The sequence below is a fragment of the Cenococcum geophilum genome, assembly GCF_001692895.1.
Source record: "Cenococcum geophilum 1.58 unplaced genomic scaffold K441scaffold_125, whole genome shotgun sequence".
NCBI lineage: Eukaryota > Fungi > Ascomycota > Dothideomycetes > Gloniales > Gloniaceae > Cenococcum > Cenococcum geophilum.
This window is the reverse complement of record NW_027137683.1, coordinates 51,622-63,590: the sequence shown is the minus strand read 5'-3', so window position 1 is coordinate 63,590 and position 11,969 is coordinate 51,622.

Genomic DNA, 11,969 nt, shown 5'->3' with positions numbered 1-11,969 from the left:
AGTTGATACACTAGCTAATACCATCTAATACACCGCGTAAAGCCATAGGGTTCTTCTAGGGTGTTCTTATATAATGCTTATATAAGTAATATTAGAGATTATCATTGACAGATAGATCTTATCTAGTGTAAAAAGACACGATCCATAGACCAGATTCGGCTCTATAGTTTTTACTATAGAAAACGAAGAAAAAAGACAAAAAATCCTTAAGCAAAAAGAGATATCAATTGTAGGTACAGCTACTAAGGTAGTAAAATACCTCAAAGTCTCTCCTACTACGCAGTGTACGAGCTACCAAAAATTTGGCCATATAGGAGACAGGTGCTCTACTAGGGCCTATAGATACTGTGCGGCTGTACATTTATCTAAAGACTATTCCTATTCTACCTGTATAATAATAGGCAAGCCTTACTAGCATACTACCCCTCTTTGCATTAATTATAAAGAAAAACACTTTGCTAATAGTAAAGACTGTAAGACTCTTAAAGCTGCTAAACTAGTACGCGAAGAAGATTCTAGAAGGAGGCAACTTCTACTAGACTCTTAAAATGATATTAGAGAGCAAAAGGACAGAAATAAATTACAAAAGGACAGGGACAGGGGTTAGGATTTCTTATAGTTTTTCTTACCATTTTCTCATTCCCTAGTAGTTGTAGTATCTTAGTATTTTACTAGGAAACTATAAACTCCTAATTTAGGGGTTTATAAACTACTAGGACATAGCTATTAGTATATATTAAGCTGCCTAGAAAGGATTTATGTATATAAAACTATAGCGCCATAGCCTAAGACTGCATACGCAGTATTGTATATAGTATAATATAATAGATAGGCCGTTGAAATCGGACTCTGTACCTATACGTGGTGACGGCTACGAACCTGGTCTTTAAAGTTCAGATCTAGAGCCAACGCAGAGACGTTGTATAGCGTGCGGACAGGACCTGTGGTGGTTGTAGGCGTTGAGGGCGGTAGTAAAAAATTTTTAGATGGTGAGATCTTGAAAACCACTACTGTTGGCTCTCTACAGTACGATAACTACTATATTCTCCTATCTAGGGCACCTATACGATCCAACATGGATGCATAGTATTTAATATTACCCCCCGTCCCCTAGTGGAAAGTATCGACAACCTTATATTAACAAATAGGTAAACGCGAACGAACGAACGAATGAGCAAATATACGGCCCCTCCTAACCCCTAGGGCGATCACCCGTGGAGTATACGGTCACTCGCCGTACTGCTATAATACTACTGAAAGCGGTAGCTGGATAACCCCGTACGGTTTTCCTTGTCTCCTCTTAATGGAGTAGTGCCCTTAGAGAGGGCCTAGTAACTAGGGCCTAGGTATAAAAGATACCCAAATATACACACATATACACATCCCGCTTTTATCTTTTAGTTTTAGAATAGTAGATCGGATAAATCCCCCTTACGCCTTTAATAGGCCTTAGGGGGGGGGGGAGGTATAGTGTATATGGCAATGGTCAACAAGAGACAGCATATAGGGGTAGTTAAGATATAGGGCATAACTATAAGCACACAGCAATCGATCGGCAAGGCTTAGCTAGGACGTAGTAAACCCTAGCTTTAAATAAGCTAGAGAAGGAAGTAGTGGTTCCTAAGGAGTTCGAAACATCTAAGGAGGAGGACGAGCTGTAGGCCTATAGGGCCGCTGCTCGTGCAGGTATGGCAATTTGGGGTTTTTTATCCTACTAAAGTGGCTTATAGGGTTTTTCCTCCCCCTAATAGCAAGGGGTTTTTCCTATTAATATTACTTTCCCCTTATGTACGGAGTAGTCTGCGTAGGCCTAGATAGGATCCGTATTAGACGTTAATTAAAGAATCTACTACTACTACTACTAATATAATGGATATAAAAAAAAGAAAAAAGACGCAAAAAAGACCAGCCGTGTAGATTGTACTGCCCTTAAACCTTGCTATATAGTAGTACAGACAGGAGCGGGCACTGTAGTAGAATCGGCCGTACAAAGGCTCCTTTTCTGTGGGTGTGATGGTAGAAGTACTAAAAGTTACTTTTGTGTGTTAGATTCCGGCCCAAAACTGGATAATTAGAGGTCTATTATTTACACGCTTGCGGAGAAGAGGATTAATTAATCTAATTAGTGGGTACAGGCTTAAAGGCATTAATTGAGAATGGGTATATTCGCAAGGCCATTTGCAGGGGATTGCCCTGCCTTAACTAAACGTAATGCCCATAGACCCGTGCGCAAGCATATCGCTACAGTATCTATTTATAAAGCCCAAAATATGCAACTAAAGAAAAAGGTATAGGTAGGAGGGAAAGCAAGCAAGCAAGGCTCAATTTTGTAAATGTTAATAATATTAGTGTTACTAAGATATAGGGGTGCTGCTATAGTGCTCGCTTAGCCACATAGATATATTTATTTACTATTTACATACTTACGGAGAAGAGGATTAATTAATCTAATTAGTAGGTACGGGCTTAAAGGCATTAATTAAGAATAGGTATATTCGCAAGGCTATTTATAGGGGATTACCCTGCCTTAACTAAACGTAATACCTATAGACCTAGAAGCGCAGCGCCTATACCACATAAGGTAGAGTAGGGGGAAGAAAAAATAAAAAATAAAAAGGGGGGGGGAAGAAGAGATTTAAGTTAATATATTAGAGTGCTAAAATAGGTACTTATATATGCCGTTATGTTTAAATACCTTCGCCCATTATATCTAGGGCGAGTAATAATAAGAACGGTATTGGCGTTCTATATTAGAAGTTTATACTTAGCTAAAATAGGTCTTTTAGGGATAATAAATAGTAAGCTTAGTTGCTGTATTTGGCCGTCTATAAAACCGTTATCTTAAGCGTATTAAGCAGCACCTTTTTAAAATAAGTGTCCATTATAGAGCTTAGAGTAAAGGCTAAGAGCGGCAACTCTATACTTTAGCTTATTTCTAACCGCGTAGCTTATAAAGGCCGATCTCTTAAAGTAAAAGAGAGGGGTGTTTCTGGGTTAGGGGTTATTTTTAAATAGGTGTTTTATAGCTTAAACTGCGCATTTAGGTTGCCCTAAAGCGGTAATTATAATTAAGAGTCCTTAGTAATTAACGTCCGTTTTACTACGCTTTAGGTGTAATATTATATAGTCCTCTGCTAGCGTTATATCGTTTCTAGTATATTTTATAGTAGAGAAGGCGTAGCTATCTTTCTAAGCCTTAGTATAGGTAATCTCGCCTAAATAAAGGAATCTTATAAAGGCCGTAGTAACGGCGGCGTTAAAGTTAAGATCCTTAACGGATTAGGTATTTGGGGTAACTAATTAGGCAAGGATATCTTTAGTAATTAGCAATCTTTTAGCCGTAGTAGAGGGATTTATAGATATTATACCATCTAGGATCCTCTTAATAATAGGATTATTAAAGACGAAGGTATTATAATTAGCGTTAATATAGTGGGATTAAATTGCGGAGATGTAGGCTCTAACTATAGTAGGCTTAATATGGCTTATTCCTAAACTAGTATTACTAAAGATCTATTAGGTAATCTATTCTCCTAAGTAGTAAAGGGGCGCTAGGTACTTTACCGCTTTATAAAAGTTATAGTAGCCCTTCTAACTCTTAATTACGGGACGGTATAAATCTCTTATTCTATTAAAGAGGTTGTGCTATAATAGTTGGCCGAAGTATTCTAAGGGGGCTTTTACCTTAATCTAGAAATTAGGTAGGGGGTCTTTAAAAAAAACTAGGTCTTCTATTTTAGCGTTAAATTAAATATAATAAAGAAGCGTATAATAATAGTAAATTAGAAGTATCCTAATGTGGGTATAGTAATAACACCCTATCGCGATTAAAATGAAATAGAGTATTAGCTAGCCTATTTTCTATAAAGGAAACCTACTCTGTATAGAGCGTAATATTATAGGCTATAGCTAGTTAAAGGATTTTATAGAGCAGGTAATTACCTAGTCCTTTTACTACCGTATTCTAGAATCCTAAAAGTGCTACTATATTATCCGTATAAATATAGACTAAGCTATACTCCTATTATGTTGCCTAGAGCTAGAATAAGGTTGTAATTGCTTAGATCTCCTACTTATTAATTAGGGCAAGGCGGTATTCTGTATTAGGGTAGCAGCTTAAAGAATTATCTTAGGGTAGAGATACCGAATAGGGCGGCTATATTGTCCCTTAAGAATTCTTAAGGAAGAAGAAGGCCCTATAACTAAGAATCCTAGATACATCTAAAAAGAGATAAAATTATTTTTAATCTATATTATTAAAGAAGAGGATACTATTTAAAAAGGTAAAAGTATCCCTCTACTATAACAAGTCTTGGCGAAGTTCAACTGTTAGCTATTAGTAAGGATAACTATCTGCCTTTATAAAAGTGGAGATAAACTCCTAAATAGAGCGGTTATATAAATGCCTAAGCCTAATTACCTAGGCGCTCTAAGTAAGTCTACTAGCTAGTTTTTAACTCTAAACCAGCATTAGGGATCTACCACTTAACGCTTTATTAATCTCCTTAATTATAATAGCCTGTTTTAAAGGAGAAAGACGCAGCTTAGACTTTAAAGTATCTATAATATAACCTAGGACTTTAGCCGTAGTGCCTTTAATATTCTTTAATTTATTTTATAGGATGCCTAATTTATTACTTAATGGATATATCTATGTGGCTAAGCGAGTACTATAGCAGCACCCCTGCATCTTAGCAACATCAATATTATTAACATTTACAAAATTAAGCCTTGCTTGCTTGCTTTTTATATTAGTCTTATTTAAGAGCTAATACCTTATTTACTTAATTTCTAATAATTAATTGTTGCTGTTAATAACTTAATAACCTATACGCTCGTCTAAACCTTTGCGAATTGTCCGTAAAAACCTTAAAAACTCAACTAATGACGACACACTTGACGAGCTAAACTCCTTAGAGGTTACCTACCAGTCTCCCTTACCTTCCCCTACACCTTTAGGTAATACGCCGGCGTTATAGTCTCTATCCTCTATAATAGCGCCTCTCTCCGCGGCTTAATGCGAGACTTTAGCCGCTAAAAAAGCTAAAGAACGGCTCTAGTAACTATATAAGGAGGACCTAAGGATTAGAAGAGCTTAGGTAAAGGAGGTTAAGGATTAGGCAACCGACCGGAAAATAAAACTCCTTTAGGAATAGGAGGACCGTACCAAAATACTACGCGTCTAAAAAGAATAGGAAGATTAAGCAACTAAACTCCATATATTAAGCCTCGCTATAGTAATAGCGAGATCAGCTACGGCAGTGTTATCCTTAACCCTAATTAATAAACTGGGTAAGTTGCTCCCATCTACAGCTAATATCCTAAATATCCTCCTCCCTGGCGTCCCAAATAAAGAGATACTTAAGGTATTTTAGGGTACTTTCTTGCCTAATAACCTCTCTTGCCTTTAGATACACTAGCTCTAGTCTAAGCCTTAGAATAATATCCTTATTATTAACAGCGTCCTTTCTATAAGACTAAAAGAAGGGATAATAAAGGACTACCTGTCCGTTAAAGTGTGGGTAGAGGGCTTCCTTAACTATATAATGATTTTAATTGTTATATATAAGAATCTTTCAGTAGATCTTATTCCCTAAATGCTTGCCTTTTATAATTAAGTTATCTAGCTATCTACTACCTACTAAATTACTCCCTTAATAACTATAGCCTTAGAGCACCACTCTATGGTTATTTAAAAGAACTAGTTAGAGCTAGCTAACTAGAAGATCTCTAGTAACTTTCTAGATATTTATTACAATCCTAGTACTTATAAATCCGTATCTATCTTAAAACGCGCGTAAGTAAGCACTAATATCTTAAGGACCTGTTATAGCTTTAATAGAGGGAAGTATAACCTAGGCAAGAATTGCAAGTTCCTATATACCTGTAGTAAGTGCGGTGGCCTATATACTATAAGGAATTACAAGTAGCAATTACTAGAGGAAAGTATTAATAAGAAAAAGGAAGAGGAGGAAAAGGATTTTATTAAGCTATACCTATACTCTACCGAAACTGTGCTCTACCCTTATAGTACAGGTAGGCTAAATACTATACTATTATTTCCAGTCTTCCTACCCTCCTCTCCTCTATAGGACTCTCCTTCCCCCTTAATTATTTAAGCATAGGGGCGTTATCTATCCCTGTACCCCAGCAACCTCCAACGCAATATTATTGGTATCTTAAAGTTTAGATGCTAGATTAGGGTAGACCTAGAAATTAAGCTCCTTTCCCAGAAGAACTAAGCCTTAACAGCCGTAAATACGGTCCTAATCTTAGAGAAGATCAGCGCTAATCTAGATATAGGTAGGATTGCAATAGCAACGTCTCCTATTATATCCTTACTACTAGGTTTAGTACCTAAAGCAGATAGGGGATAGCGCTATATTTATAACTTATCCTTACTATCTAGCCGATCTATTAATAACTTAATCCCTATAGTATTCGCCACACTATAATATTTAACAGTTAATTAGGTTCTCTAATACGTTATACGTACAGGCCGTAGTTATATAATTGTTAAGAGGGACATCAAGGACGCCTTTTAGAATATCCCACTTTCTATTAAAGCTTAACGCCTTATAGGGTTCTCCTAGAAGGGTATAGTGTATTTCAAACGTTGCCTCTCATTTAGCCTTCAAACTGCACCCTTTTTATTTAATCTTTTTGCGGAGGAATTCTACTAGATACTTATCTAATATATCCCAAACGCCGCCTTAGAGCACTATCTAGATAACTTTATCTTTATACTCTCTAACGCTTCTATCCTCCCTTAATTNCTTAGTATATATAACNAATTAAGNAANAAATTAGGCATCCTANNAAACNAATTAAANAATATTAAAGGCACTACGGCTAAAGTCCTAGGTTATATTATAGATACTCTAAAGTCTAAGCTACGTCTTTCTCCTTTAAAACAGGCCACTATAATTAAGGAGATTAATAAAGCGTTAAGTGGTAGATCCTTGACGCTAGTTCAAAGTCAAAAACTAGCTAGTAAACTCGCTTAGAGCGCCCGGGTAATTAGGCTTAGGCGTTTATATAACCGCTCTATTTAAGAGTTTATCTCTACTTTTATAAAGGTAGGTAGTTATCCTCGCTAATAGCTAATAGCTAAACTTCGCCAAGACTTGTTATGGTAAAGGGATACTCTTACCCTTTTAAATAATATCCTCTTTTTTAATAATATAAATTAAAAATAATTCTATCTCTTCTTAGATGTATCTGGGATTCTTAATTATAGGGCCTTCTTCTTCCTTAAGGATTCTTAAGGGATAATATAGCCGCCCTATTCGGTATCTCTACCCTAAGATAATTCTTTAAGCTACTACCCTAATATAGAACACCGCCTTGCCCTAATTAATAAGCGGGAGGTCTAAGCGATTACGACCTCGTTTTAGCTTTGGGCAACGCAGTAAGAGTATAGCTTAGTTTATATCTATACGGATAACATAGTAGCACTCTTAGGATTTTAGAATATGGTAGTAAAAGGACTAGGTAATTACCCGCTTTATAAGATCCTCTAACTAGCCGCAGCCTATAATATTACGCTCTATATAGAGTAGGTTTCCTCTACAGAAAACAGGCTAGCTAATGCTCTATTTTATTTTAATTACAATAGGGTGTTATTACTATACCTACATTAGGATACTTCTGATTTACCGTTACTATACGCTTCTTTATTATATTTAATCTAACGCCGAAATAGGAGACCTAGTCCCTTTTAAAGACCCCCTACCTAATTTCTGGATTAAGGTAAAAGCCCCCTTAGAATACTTCGGCCAACTATTATAGTATAGCCTCTCCAATAGAACGAGAGATTTATACTATCCCGTAATTAAGAGTTGGGAGGGCTACTGTAACCTTTACGGAGCGGTAAAGTATCTAGCGCCCCTCTACCACCTAGAAGAATAGATTACTTAATAGATCTTCGGTAATGCTAGTCTAGGAATAAGCCGTATTAAGCCTACTATAGTTAGAGCCTATGTCTTCGCAATTTAATCCTATTATATTAACGCTAATTATAATACCTCCATTTTTAATAATCCTATTATTAAGAGGATTTTAGATGGTGCAATATTTATAAATCCCTTTACTACGGCTAAAAGATTGCTAATTACTAAAGATATCCTCGCCTAATTAGTTACCCCAAATGCCTAATCCGTTAAGGATCTTAACTTTAACGCTGCCGTTACTATAGCCTTTACGGGATTCCTTTATCTAGGCAAGATTACCTACACTAAGGCTTAGAAAGATAGCCACGCCTTCTCTATTATAAAATATACTAGAAACGATATAACGCTGGTAGAGGACTATATAATATTACGTCTAAAGCGTAGTAAAACAAATGTTAATTACTAAGGAGTTTTAATTATAATTGCCGCTTTAGGGCAACCTAAATGCGTAGTTTAAGCTATAAAACACCTATTTAAAAATAACCCCCAACCTAGAAACGCCCCTCTTTTTCGCTTTAAGAGATCGGCCTTTATAAGCTACGCGGTTAGAAATAAGCTAAAGTATAGAGTTGCCGCTCTCGGCCTCTACTTTAAGCTTTATAACGGATACTTGTTTTGGAAAGATGCTGCTTAACACGCTTAAGATAACGGTTTTACGGACGGCTAAATATAGCAACTGGGCCGGTGGTCCTTATAAGCGTTCTAGCTTTACTATTTATTATCCTTAAAAGACCTATTTTGGCTAAGTATAAACTTCTAACGTGGAACGCCAATACCGTTCTTATTATTACTCGCCCTAGATGTAATAGGCGAAGGTATTTAGGTATAACGGCGTGTAGGAGTGCCTATTTTAGCACTCTAATATATTAACTCAAATCTCTCCTTTCCCCCCCTTTTTTATTTTTTATTTTTTCTTCCCCCTACTCTACCTTGTATAGTACAGGCGCTGCGCTTCTAGGTCTATAGGTATTACGTTTAGTTAAGGTAGGGCAATCCCCTATAAATGGCCTTGTGAATATACCTATTCTTAATTAATGCCTTTAAGCCCGTACCCACTAATTAGATTAATTAATCCTCTTCTCTATAAGCGTGTAAATAATAGATAGATATGTCTATGTGGCTAAGCGAGCACTATAGCAGCACCCCTGCATCTTAGCAACACTAATATTATTAACATTTATAAAATTAAGCCTTGCTTGCTTGCTTTCCCTCCCACCTACACCTTTTTCTTTAGTTATATATTTTGGGCTTTATAAATAGATACTGCAGCGATATGCTTGCGTATAGGTCTATAGGTATTACGTTTAGTTAAGGTAAAGCAATCCCTTATAAATGGCCTTGCGAATATACCCATTCTTAATTAATGCCTTTAAGCCCGTACCCACCAATTAGATTAATTAATCCTCTTCTTCGCAAGCGTGTAAATAATAGATTGGTTATATATACTAAGCAATTAAAGGAGGATAGAAGCGTTAGAGAGTATAAAGATAAAGTTATCTAGATAGTGCTCTAAGGCGGCGTTTGGGATATATTAGATAAGTATCTAGTAGAATCCCTCTATAAAAAGATTAAATAAAAAGGGTGCAGTTTAAAGGCTAAATAAGAGGTAATATTTAAAATACACTACACCCTTCTAGGAGAACCCTATAAGGTGTTAAGCTTTAATAAAAAGTGGGATGTTCTAAAAGGCGTCCTTAATATCTCTCTTAATAATTATATAACTATAGCCTATATATATAACGTATTGGAGACGCGCAAGAGGTTAGCAAAGATAACAGCAAGATAGAGAAAGGAGCTAAAGTAGAACACGCAAGAACGCCGGGAAACTATCTACCGCAATGCAATACTGGTTGGACCAACGCTGGAGAGGCGAATGGGAGTCGAAGGTATAGAGGCTAACTTAGGCAAGACGAACCCAAGCTATAGCATGGTTAATGCTATGGGGGGTAAATACCTAAGGGCTCTGAGAAGGCCTAATAAAGGTAGAAAATATAATAGCAACACTCTTAAGAACAGGAATAATAGGACTAAAAGATTGGCTTTACTAGGTGGGTATCCTAGTAGGTAGCCTAAGATGCGAATATAGCTGGCTAAGACAGACACTAAAACACGTAATACTGCTATGCCCCCTACGCACCAATTAAGAAATAATGCTCTTAGTAGCTGGCATAGAGAACTATAATACACTGCTCTTAATATAAAAAGGCCTTAAGGCGGTTACCTAGTGGCTTATTAGTTAAAATGTGCTAAATTAGTTCCGGGTTGTAAGGGAAATGGTAATAGAAGGTAAGGGGGCGAGCAGTAGGTGCCCCCTAGTAACTCTATAGTAGTAGAGTAATAGTTTATAATACTAGCGCGTCCGTAGGCTTGTTACGGCAGCAGTAGTTCCTAAGGAGGTTAAATAGTAAGGTAGTAGAGCACTATAGGCGACTTATAGGCGCTAAGTAGGCGAGTCCTAAAAGGCGGGGAGATAGATTACGGGGTTTTCTTATTTTTCTTAAATAGAGTTTTCTCCCTATATGTAAATAAGGAGTAGTCCGCGTGGGCCTAATAGGGATTTAAATCGGACGTTAAGCAATGAATTATTATATATAACGTATTAGAGAACCTAATTAACTATTAAATATTATAGTATGGCGAATGCTATAGGGATTAAGTCGTTAATAGATTGGCTAGATAGTAAGAATAAGTTATAAATACGGCGCTATCCCCTATCTGCTTTAGGTACTAAACCTAATAATAAAGATATAATTGGAGATGTTGCTATTACAATCCTACTTATATCTAGATTGGCGCTAATTTTTTCTAAGATTAGGACTATATTTGCGGCTATTAAGGCTTAGTTCTTTTAGGAGAGGAGCTTAATTTCTAGGTCTACCCTAATCTGGCATCTAAACTTTAAGATACTAATAATATTATATTAGAGGTTGCCGGGGTATAGAAATAGATAACGCCCCCACGCTTAAATAATTAAGGGGAAGGGAGAGTCCTATAAAGGAGAGGAGGGCAAGAAGACTAGAAATAATAGTATAGTATTTGGCCTACTTATACTATAAGGGTAGAGCATAATTTTAGCGGAGTGTAGGTATAGCTTAATAAAATCCTCTTCCTCCTCTTTCTTTTCCTTATTAACACTTTTCTCTAGTAATTACTACTTACAATTCCTTACAGTATATAGGCTACCGCACTTACTATAGGTATATAGGAACTTGCAATCCTTACCTAGGTTATACTTCCCTCTATTAAAGCTATAATAGGTCCTTAAGATATTAGTACTTACTCGCGCGCGTTTTAAGATAGATGCGGATTTATAAGTACTAGGATTGTAATAGATATCTAGAAAGTTATTAGAGATCTTCTAGTTAGCTAGCTCTAACTAGTTCTTTTAAATAACTATAAAGTGGTACTCTAAGGCTATAGTTATTAAGGAAGCAATTTAGTAGGTAGTAGATAGTTAAATAACTTAATTATAGAAGGTAAGTATTTAGGGAATAAGATCTACTAAAAGATTCTTATATATAACAATTAAAATTATTATATAGTTAAGGAAGCCCTTTACCCATACTTTAATAGACGGGTAGTTCTTTATTATCCCTTCTTTTAGTCTTATAGAAAGGACGGTATTAATAATAAGAATATTATTTTAAGGCTTAGACCAGAGCTAGTATATCTAGAGATAAGAGAGGTTATTAGGTAAGAAAGTACCCTAAAATACCTTAAGTATCTCTTTATTTAAGACGCTAGGGAAGAGGGTATTTAAAATATTAGCTATAGATAGGAGCAACTTACCTAGTTTATTAATTAGGGTTAAGGATAATACTACTATAGCTAATCTTGCTATTATTATAGCGAGGCTTAATATATAGAGTTTAGTTGCCTAATCTTTCTATTCTTTTTAGATGCGTAGTATTTTGGTATAGTTCTTCTATTCCTAAAGGAGTCTTATTTTCTAGTTAGTTGCTTAGTCCTTAACCTTCTTTACCTAAGCTCTTTTAATCCTTAGGTCCTCCTTATATA